Source organism: Lithobates pipiens, unplaced genomic scaffold (assembly GCF_037356315.1).
Source record: "Lithobates pipiens isolate NorthernLeopardFrog02 unplaced genomic scaffold, aLitPip1_a1.2 Scaffold_16, whole genome shotgun sequence".
Taxonomy (NCBI): domain Eukaryota; kingdom Metazoa; phylum Chordata; class Amphibia; order Anura; family Ranidae; genus Lithobates; species Lithobates pipiens.
Window position 1 is genome coordinate 276,120,857 of NW_027507748.1, and position 11,852 is coordinate 276,132,708.

An 11,852-nucleotide genomic window follows, 5' to 3' on the forward strand; every position below is an offset into this window, starting at 1 on the left:
AAGGGAGACCATCTGTGAACAGCAATTTTCAAGTCTTGCCACAGATTCTCAATTGGATTTAGGTCTGTATTTTGATTAGGCCATTCTAACACATGGATATGCCTTGATCTATTTGTAGCTCTGGCTGTATGTTTAGGGTCGTTGTCCTGCTAGAAGGTGAACCTCTGCCCCAGTCTCAAGTCTTTTGCAGGCTCTTAACAGGTTTTCTTTTAAGATTGTCCCGTATTTGGCTCCATCCATCTTCCCATCGACTCTGATCAGCTTTCCTGTTCCTGCTGAAAAAAAGCATCTCCACAACATGATGCTGCCACCACCATGTTTCACAGTGGGCATGGTGTGTTCAGGGTGATGTGCAGTGTTAGTTTTCTGCCACACGTAGCGTTTTGCTTTTAGGCCAAAAAGTTTAACTTTGGTCTCATGTTTGCTGTGGCCCTCACATTTGTAGTGAGGCAGGTTTAGCGAATATGGCAGATTAAAGATATATAGAGACTGACACTTTTTTTTTAATGACAACTCAAAGACTGTTACAAATACTGTCCGATCAATTACATTTTCTAAACGTGCTTGACAAATCTTACACCAATATCTCCAGAACAAAAAAAGATAAGAATCAGCAATAAGGCTTGCTGAAAACCTTTGCAATGTACAGTGCTCCTGGAGACAAAATTGGAATTTTACTTCAATAGATGACTCTAATATGTGGAAGACTAGGGTTCTTACAGTGTTTAACACCAGTGGTTCTCAACCTCAGTCCTCAAGTACCACCAGTGGGCCATGTTTTCAGGGTTTTCTTTACTTTGCACAACTGCATTAAATCAATATCCATGGCATGGCATTGATAAGAGCTATTTTATCTTGGGAAGTTCCCAAAACATGGCCTGTTGGGGGGTACTCGAGGACTGAGGTCAAAAACCACTGTTTTACACCATAGTGTGTGCATGCATGTTAGTGGATGACTGCTTGAGTCTGCAACATTATTTATTGTGACTGCATTTACTGCTTTTTGAGCATCCACAGGACAGTAACTTAAAAATGGCAACAGTTTCTTTCATTTAAATGGGGGACCAAAAGAGCTGTCATGGGATATATCTGTTTGACAGGGGTCTAAAGAGGAATCCAAAGACACCAATCTAAATGAACCCCAAGTGGATACTTATAGCTTTCTATAATGTCATGTATTAAGCATACAGTGTGTAGCCAAGTGCTGGCTAATGTTGCTTCTGCCACTTTGGGATACTCTTTCCCAAGATTGTTTCTTTTCCCTAGTGCCTGACATGGGGTTTATTGCATCACTTCCTGACTGCAGAAGGAGAGAGTTTACTACTGAAAGCAGGGGATCATGGGACATGTACTCCAGAAAGCCAGGTTTACAGTGGATTTAATGCTGCTGCAAACTACAAGTTCCAGGTGGCTGAAGAGAGAAAGAAATCTGGGTGAGGAGATAAATAGAAAGGTACGGGGAGGGGCTTGCCCTCTTGGGACACACGATCTAAAGCTGTAGAAGCGGGAGGCCATTCTCTCCTGGCCAGTGAGAGTAGGGCCTTTCTGTGGATGAGCTATATCCCTGTAAGCAGATAATTAGGGATGAGCCGAACACCCCCCCCCCCCGTTCGGTTGGCATGCAGAACATGCGAACGGACCGAAAGTTTGTGCGATCTTTCGAACACCGTTAAAGGCTATGGGACTCGAAAGGGAGAAATCAAATGTGCAAATTTAATGGTCAAATATGCAAGTTATTGTCCTAAAAAAAGGTTTGGGGACCCTGACCCTGCCCCAGGGGACATAAATCAATGCAAAATAAAATTTTCAAAACGGACGTTTCTTCGAGAGCAGTGATTTTAATGATGCTTCAAGTGGAAAAATAAAAGTGAAATATTCCTTTAAATATCATACCTGGGGGGTGTCCATAGTATGCCTGTAAAATGGCGCCTGTTTCCCATGTTTAGAACAGTCCTTGCACAAAATGACATTTCTAAAGGAATAAAAGACATTTAAAACTGCTTGCGGCTGTAATGTAATGTCGGGTCCCCGCAATATGGATCAACATTTTTGAGAAAAACAGCATGGGTAACCCCCCAGCCCATTACCAGGCCCTTTGGGTCTTGTATGGATATTAAGGGTAACCCCACACCCAAATTAAAAAAAGAAAAGGCGTGGGGCCCCCAGGTCCTATATACTCTAAACAGCAGTATACAGTCAGTCCCTGGGTTACAAACAAGATAGGGACTGTAGGTTTGTTCTTAACCTCCTCGTGCCCGCCTTATAGCCGAATGACGGCCGTAGAGCAGGCGCTTTTGTCCGGGAGGCCGTCCCTGGACGTCCTGTTATTTACTTCCGCAATGCGTGCCGCCGCGGGCGCGCATCGGGGAAGTTCTGTGTTTGCCGTGTCTCCCGGAGACAGGCAAACACAGATCGCTGTAAACGGCCAATCACAGCGGCCGTTTACAGCGTGATCGGCGTGTCCAATGGGAGATGATTTCATATGTAAACATATGAGATCATCTCTCAGCGCCGCTCTCCCTCCTCACACAGACAGCATGTGAGGAGGGAGAGATGAATGTCTGCAGCGGCCGTGAGTGTAAAAAAGTTAAAAAAAAGTGCCATCATGCCCCAGTGCCATCCACCCCAGTGCCATCATGCCCCAGTGCCATCCACCCCAGTGCCATCCTGCACCAGTGCCATCCACCCCAGTGCCATCCGCCCCAGTGCCATCCACCCCAGTGCTACCTGACCCCAGTGCCACCTGTTAGTGCTATCTGTCCCCAGTGCCACCTGTTGTCAGTGCCATCTGTTATCAGTGCCACATAGTGCCATCTGTCAGTGCCACATATCAGTGCCAGCTGTCAGTGCCATTTGTCACCAGTGCCACCTGTCAGTGTCACGTGCCATCTGTTGTCAGTGTCACGTGTCATCAATACCACTTATCAGTGCCATCTGTCATCAGTGTCATGCGTCGGTGCCACGTATTAGTGCCATCTGTCATCGGTGGCACGTATTAGTGCCACGTATTAGTGTCATCTGTCATCGGTGCCACGTATTAGTGCCACGTGTCTTCAGTGTCGCGTATTAGTGCCACATGTCATCAGTGCCATGCATAAGTGCCACGTGTCATCAATGCCACGTATAAGTGCCATCTGTCATCAGTGCCACATATTAGTGCCATCTGTCATCAGTGCCACGTGTCATCAGTGCCATGTATAAGTGTCATCATTGCCACGTATCAGTGCCATCTGTCATCAGTGTCACGTGTCATTGTCCTGGTGCTCCAGGGCCTTCAAAAGTGTAATAGGTAGTCAACAAGTTAGATGTGTAATTTATGCTCCTAGAACACGTGATGGCGCTCCCTGCATGTTGGGTCTCTCTAAGTGGCCAGGCTGTGAAAAAGTCCCACACATGTGGTATTGTAATACTCAGGAGGAGTAGCAGAATTTTTTTGGGGGTGTCATTTGTGGTATACACATGCCATGTGAGTGAAATAACCTATTACAATGACAATTTTGTGTAAAAAAAATTAAAAAAATTAAAAATCTTAATTTTGCAAAGAATTGTGGGAAAAAAATTACAACATCAAAAAGCTCACCATGCCTCTTACTAAATACCTTGGAATGTCTACTTTCCAAAAAGGGGTCATTTGGGGGGTATTTGTACTTTCCTGACTTGTTCGGGTCACAAGAAGCGAGATAGGCCACCAGTACATCAGATGTGATCAATTTTGTGCGATTCGCACCACAGCTTGTAGACTCTCTAACTTTCACAAAGACCAAATAATATCCACTAATTTGGGTTATTTTTACCAAAGATATGTAGCAGTATAAATTGTGGCCAAAATTTATGAAGAAAAATTAATAATTTGCATAATTCTGTCACAGAAACAAAGAAATATGCGTTTTTTTTCAACATTTTCGGGTCTTTTTTCATTTATAGCGCAAAAAATAAAAACCCCAGAGGTGATCAAATACCACCAAAAGAAAGCTCTATTTGTGGGAAAAAAAGGACAAAAAATTAATTTGGGTACAGTGTTGCATGACTGAGTAATTGTCATTCAAAGTGTGAGAGCACTGAAAGCTGAAAATTGGTCTGAGCAGGAAGGGTGTTTAAGTGCCCAGTAGGCAAGTGGTTAAGTTTAATCTGTTTGTAATTTGGAACAAGTAAATTTTTTAAGTGTAGTTCCAGCCAAAAAAATCTATTTTTAAGCTTTTTGGATAACATAGGGAAGGGTTATCATCACCCCTGTAACATTTGTTTTGCTGTCTGTGCCCCTGTTCAGAAGATTTCACCTCACTTTCTGGGAAACAAGGATTGGTGATAAAGCATCAGTGGAGACACCTTTTTTCCCATATTAACTCTTCCAGGAGATAATTTCCTTCCTAGGGGTATATTTCCTCCCTCCGTTTGTGAGTAGGAGTCGTTTGTAAGTCAGATGTTTGAAAGTAGGGGACCGCCTGTATATACTATACGGCCTGCCCTATATACTCTGCAGAAATGTGGGCCTTAGGTGTTGGTGCTACCAGAACATTCTAAGCCCTCACAGTTACTCTTGATGAGCGCTGGAACGGGCCCTGCTGTGAAATATTATAAGGCTGTTACTGATTAAAATCTTTGTGTTTGATTAATCAATTTTTTAAAATCGATTAATCAACTAATTTCTCTGCATTAGTCAGTGGTAAATGTGATATACAATCACCTGACACTAGTTAGTTTCCGCAATCCATGACTTAACGTCACAGTTCACACAAATACATTTTAAATTCAAACTGTAACACTGACGTAAGTAATTTTTTTCCCACAGTTGCGTGACAATCCCTCCACCTCCGGTCTAACTAATCACTCTCACCTCATGGCATGGACCCCTGTGTAAACAGGTGGTCATGCAAGCAGGTATCAAAAGGGTTAACATGGACCATAAACTTCTCTCACATCTCCTTAGATATAAGCAAGGACCACAGGTCATGGGTAGAAAGAAAAGATCTAAGTGCTTACCGCTTAAGTATAAGATTTAATTTTTGTGTTCAAACACAAACTACTCACATAAAGATGATAAAAACACAGCATGTAAAGTCGATAATCGTGCTAGTTCCATAGGGCAGCAGCGGGTGACGCCATGCATAGCTCCTCCCCCGTACGCGTCATGTTCAATCAGAACTTCAACGTCACCGAACTCCTCTTCCCCTTCCCTTCGTTAGCAGAGGGAGGCAATTGGGGAAGGGGGAGGAGTCCAATGGCATCTATGTCCGTAACGTCACCAGATCTCCGATGGAACACCCTGAAGCCGACGGAGTAGGAAGTACCGATCAAATAAATTTTGATTGATCAAAAAAATGAATCGATTAATCGAGGAATTAATCTTTAATTTCCACAGCCCTAAAATATATCAATAATTGTAAATAAATGCAAAAAGGGGCCTTTGGTAATGGTGGTGGTGGTGCCACAACACTGTAAGCCCTCACAGTTACACTTGGTGGGCACTGGAACGGGCCCTGCTGTGAAATATTATATCAAGAATTGTAATTACATGCCCCTGTTGAACAGGGTCAGAAAAAATGGGCCTTTGGTGGTGGTATGGTAACACTGTAAGCCCTCACAGTTACTCTTGGTGGGCTGTTATATTCTTAATATCTAAATTTTAATTGGCTTTATTATACTTTATTCAGAATACAAGTTTTCCATATTGTGTGAAAGAGACTTTGAGACAGTAATTTCTATGTTATGACTTGCGATAATTGAAGAAGTAAATATTTAAAACCTGTCAGGATTTTGATAAATGTTGTTTATGTTAAATTCTCCTATGTTAATTTCTATATGAACTATAAATATATATATATATATATATATATATATGTTTTTGTATGTAAAGTGAGAACATATTTTTCTTAAGAGACTGAAATTATATCTTCTACATTTCCTGCCATATCATGTTTGTAATTAAGAAGTCTGTAGAACTATGTGAGCTGAAATTCTATCTTCTACATTTCCTGCCATGTCATCAGAAGCTAGAATTGTGTTAAGTGGTAACACATGTTACATTGATTATAACAATCACTCAGCCCACACCTTTGTAAAGGAGGAGTTATCTTTCGGGCGGGAGATTAGAGCCTGGTTAATATAATGGGAAGAGCTGGGAGTGGGGCTTCCTGTTCAATCCTACACACACAACTAGGCAGATGTGCTCTTGAAGACCAAGCAGGCAAGCAGACACATCTCTTATACACAGCATACAAAGGGTTATTCCGCCATTTTAGGCCACATGCAATAACTTTACATTTTCATAAGACAATTTTTAAAGATACAAATGATTATTATTGTACTATTTTTTGTAAATATTCTTTTCCATTTAAATGTGTACAAATAAATACACATTTTTGAATTACGCTGACTCAGAACTAATTAAGGAAATTTGTCTCACAAGATTGATCGATCTCAACATATATACTTTGAAATATTTTACATTACAAGCTATTTTATTTCATTGGCAAGCTTCAGCCAGTCAATCATAAGTCGGAAGTTTTTTTTTCAACTTCCATCCTTTGATCAGAGGGAAAGTGATGAACAGAGATTAAACTTCGCAAAGATTGAAAAAGAACCTAGAAGGAAAATCGATCGATTGATTGTGAAAGACCGGAGAATTTCAGATATACAGAAGTCTTGACAGACTTGAATTTCGAGGACAGCGGGAAAAAACTGACGAGTTTTTATTTGGTGAGTAGAAAAGTAATATGGAATTTGTAGATGTTTTAGCTGATGAAAGTACATTAGAATTTAAAGGTTTATCGAAACAGGTCTCTGATGCTGTTTTATGGAAATTAATGTATGATCAATGCTTTCAGGCAAATGCTGACATTGAGAAGGATAGATTCTCATTAGTTAAAACAAAGAAAAAAGTACGTAATGTAATGAAGCTTGTTAAAAGTTATAATACTATGGTGTTTGATATGCCAGGAAAACAAAGTCAAAGTGTAACTGAAAATGTATTTTTTGAACCTAGTTGTTCAAGTTGTGAAACTTTTTGCACATATATTGAGCATTTAGAGAATGCAATAGAAATTGCAGCAAAGCAGGAGAAGAAATATACTGAACAATTATTGACTGAAAAAATTGAATTGGAACATAAAATTGATGCATTATTGCAATCTCTTAAAGAAAATGAAAATCAAATAGGTTTCTTGACTCAGGAAAAATTTGAACATGAAAATATTCTAAATATACTTGAGACCCAATTATTGCAAGCTGAGATTCCTGCACATGCTCAGTGCTCAAAAATGGAGGATGGTGAACATGTGACAAAGGCAGACTTGAACGTCATACCCTGTAAAGAGTCAAATGTTAATATTTCCTCAGACAATGAGAGTGGGAAGTCAGTTGACTTAAATAATACTGATAGTAAACAGAAATGTAAATTTTCATCGCCATATGCTCAGAGGAGAGTTTATAAAAAGTTGAATAATAATAATACACAAAAGAGGTTGTATTATCCGAAAATTTTGCCCAGGCGTCAAGAGGTTTATTCTGTACGTTGGCACAGTAATCTGAGGTATAGAGGTCATAATAAGCAAATTCATTTTTCTTCTAAGACCCAAAGACAAAGATTGCAAACTGAAAATAGTCCATTAAGACAGGAAAGGTTTAATTATGTAGCATATAACACTCTGAAAACAGTCAGCAGTCCTTAAATTAACTGCAGATATGGTAAGAATTTTCTGGTTGATGTTTAATGGCTATGAATAAGGATTGATTTGAGTTTAAAATATTTGGTTTTGACGTTTGGAATATTATTGAGGACTTTGATATAATTTTAATATTTTCAAGGATAATCTATTGGATTATTATTTTTTTATCAATGTTTCATTGTCATGAGTATTAAGTTTTTATTTTTGTTTTGTTCAAGCTGAACATTGAAAGGTTTAGTTCACTTGAAAAGAAAAAAGTAAGAATAGTTTTGTTTTCAGTAACTGAAGACCATTTTTAGCATGGTACATAATTAGCAATTGAATGAATAGACAACAAAGAGAGACAGAGAATATTGATGAGCTTGTATTTGTTGATGAAAACTGCATTGAGTATTGACAAGGAAGAGAAGAAAGGTTCACTAGTGATTTATAGTGACAGTTCATATGTTGTACGTTACCTATTTGGAGACTCTTGTGCAGAAAGAGACATTAGAAGCAGTTTTTGACCTTGCAGAGAGTAATTCTTTTGCATATGATATTGTAAAAATTCCAGCACATAAAAAAGATAGTGAGTTATCTGTAGGTAATAGAACAGCAGATTTATTGGCAAAGGAAGCAGCTTTTGCATGGAGAGTTAGTAGTTCAACCTGAAATGGTATCAATTAATGTTGTGAAGAAAGTGGACACACATATTCCTTTAATTTCAGAGGAAAAAAAGGTCACAATCTTTTTTGTCTTCATAGGTTGTCACAAAGTTATTATTTGGGTCATTAGACCATAAGTTTGTGTCATGACGAAAAAGGATTTTTGTGTTTTTATATATATCACACCTACAGGTGGGATTCACTAATGATGATGCTTTAACTATTGTTTAGATGTTGATTAATCATGTTTTTCTAGTTTGGGGTATATCAGCAAATCTCAGTAGTGACAGAGGATGTGTAATATCTTGGGAATAGAACAGAGATTTCATGTATGATAGCATCCACAGTCTGCAGGTATTATTGTGAGAATGTATTGGATAATTACATTTAGAATTGCATAAATGTTGTTGGACAAAGAAAATATTTGGGTTGATGTTGTTACAGTTATTTTTAATGGATGTAAGAAGCACAATTTCTGATGCTACAAAGTATTCTCCTTTTGAGTTTAAAAGAGAGAGGAAAATGGCGTTTGTGTTGCCTCGTGGAGTCAAAATTGGTTGAAGAAGTGATACAAAATGGTTTCTCTATAAATTTTCAGTGGAGAAAGTAAAATGGCGTTTGTGTTGCCTCGTGGAGTCAAAATTGGTTGAAGAAGGTATACAAAATGGTTCCTCATCATATTTCTAAGTTTGAGAAAGGAAGTTAATTCAGGATAAAAAGTGTCTTTGTTATAGCCAAAAATATAAGTTTTTATATTACAATGTTTTTTGATTAAGAGATTAAGAAATAATTTGTATATATATTGATAGATAAAAAGGTTTGTGTATGTTTAAAATGGTTTAATACATGGCAGTTTTGCCATCCCAATAGAATGTTTTGATTAGAGACGGTTTTGTATTTCAACATCCTGTTGGATGAGGTGGGAGGGAATTTGCTCATTCAGAATTCGCGGGCTTTCCCTGTGGTACAACAGAGCTCAGTTAAACCATTCTTAGAAGGAAAATAAAGTGGGGGCTGTTTTTTTGTTTAGGAGTGGACACAGACAATAATGGAGTACACACATTCCAGTGAAAGTTTCATTCCAGTACACATAAGACATATATTTATATATATCATGAAGGATTGTTATTAAATCCACGCACATATCGGATTTAATCTTCATTGTAAGAATAATCTATTTTTTGATATTTTACAATTCATATTGTTTTTTGTAACATTTTGTTATTTTGTTGTTAAACCAAAAATTATCTTTTATACAAGATAAGCGGTCTATTAAGAAGACCAGGAACAGAAAGGTTTATTTAAGATAAAATTAGATATTGTTGACACAAGTCTAAGACAGAAAAGATAAAAGATGATTAAAGAATTGTTACATGTGAGGCCACACCCAGAGATGGTGAAATGCACGTCACAGAGTTTCAGGAGTTGAAACATGGAAAAGTAATTGGGAAGGTCCATGGACATTTTGGGATGTTCAAGGGGTACAAATACTTTCTCAGTTCAGTGAAACAAGTATGTAGAAAGAAATATGTGGGTATAACAAATGTTATATTCCGAGATAATGATGCTGCCTTTCTTTTTTTCAGGAATTAAATATAAAAATCGAACCTGAAGAAAGTGCGTATTCCAAAAGAAAAAGATGTCAGCACAACAAATGAAAAGTGTTAAAGAGAGAAAGTGTATCATCACTACAGGATGCATCTTTTCCCTAGTGACAATTTTATTTGTGATAAGATATATCAAGAACTGCTCAAGTTATGCAAAGACTAACAGGAATGAAGAATTACACAACAAAGATCATATGTTATTCAGAAATAAGAGAGATGTAGACATTGATATCAATGCAGATGAACTGAAAAATAAGAACATTGATATCATTACAAAGGACAAAAATGATAGAGTTATTGATATTAGTGCATGTGATAAAAATCATAATTTTAGAGATGTTGATATTAATACAGCCGAAGATTTGTATGGATTTTTATGTATTGGAGATGGATATCGTTGTTGTTTACAATTGTATTTCATTCACAGCAATGATATTGAAATCAAAGTTAAAATAGAATCCAAAACAAAGTTTGTTAAAATGCAGGGATCTTATAGACTAAATAACAAAACCGGAACTTTTGAGTGTAACATATTGTTGAGGAGTTTCTGGTCTATATATTTAAAAGGTAATGAGTCAACAATGTGGTCTGGAGATGTTACTAATATTATGACAAGATCTGGGAAAATACTTTATTCCTTTGATCAATTTTATTATCTTTTTCAAAGTTTTGTAAAGATATTAAATCCAAAATATTTAAACATCATTGGAGATGAAAAAGGAGATGTTGTAAGAAGCACGGGATTTTAAAGTAATAAGAAAATTTACTCAAATAAGGGTCAAAATTGATATCTTTATAGTTGATAAGATTGTTCCAGAAATTAATATTTTCCCACAATCTTTGAAAATTATGGAAGATAAAGATAATTTGCATTTGATATGTGATACAAAAATATCTTTACTTTAAAATTCATTGTTGACTTGGAAAAGGAATGATGAGTTTTTGGGTAGTTTTCTTTATAGTTCTACTATCATAATTCATAAAGGAATTTTTGGTAGTGTAAATTGGATCAATGATACATTTGTTTATCAACAAATGAGAGTATCTTTGAATGATACTTGCATTTATGAATGTTGCATATCAATAGAAAATTATCCGGTGAAATGTGCAAAGGCAAGTGTTATTGTTATGTCTCCAAGGAAAACTCCATGTGTCAATAAGAAAAGTTTCTCTGCAAGCCCTTTTCAGATTAACCATTTCCAATCCAGAACTCTTTTGAGAGAAGGAAAATTTGTCATTATTTTGTGGAACTTTAATGTTTCAGAATGGAAAATTTCTACAAGGTTTCCACAATGTCAAGGACATTTGGTTAATATGGAATTGGGTATTGAGAGATGGTTTGGAATTAATAATAGAAATCATAACAGAAATAAGCGTGGTATTGTTGAAGGTATTTTAGGAGGGATTGGCACAATCGGGAGTATAACAAATAGTATGGATATTAATACTTTAAAGTCTGATCTAGAAACCGCTGGTTTAGTGGGAAGTAATGGTATTAATATACAAAGACATTTAAATCAGATTTTAGAAAATATGGTAAAACTGCTAATATAATGGGTCCATCTATTTTACATCTTCAAAATATTACTCTTGATTTGATAAGAAGTGAACAACATTCTCATATAGCCAGAGCATGCTTAGAGATTCAAACGGAATATTTCACTAATTTTAAAATAATTGCGCAAGCATTTCAGAGTGGAATAACTCCTCTTGGCATTTTACAGTATTTACCCAAAGAATATTTATATGCGATAAATCATACAGATTTATGGGTAAATAAATGGATAGGATGCAAGCAGGACATATGTTATAGTTCTTCTATGATTCCAATAGCCGGAAAAGAACAAATTTTGGTTCCAATCACTGTTTTGGGATTACCTGTCAGTAATACACAATTATTATACTATAAGTTACAGTATACAGATTTTGTATTTAAC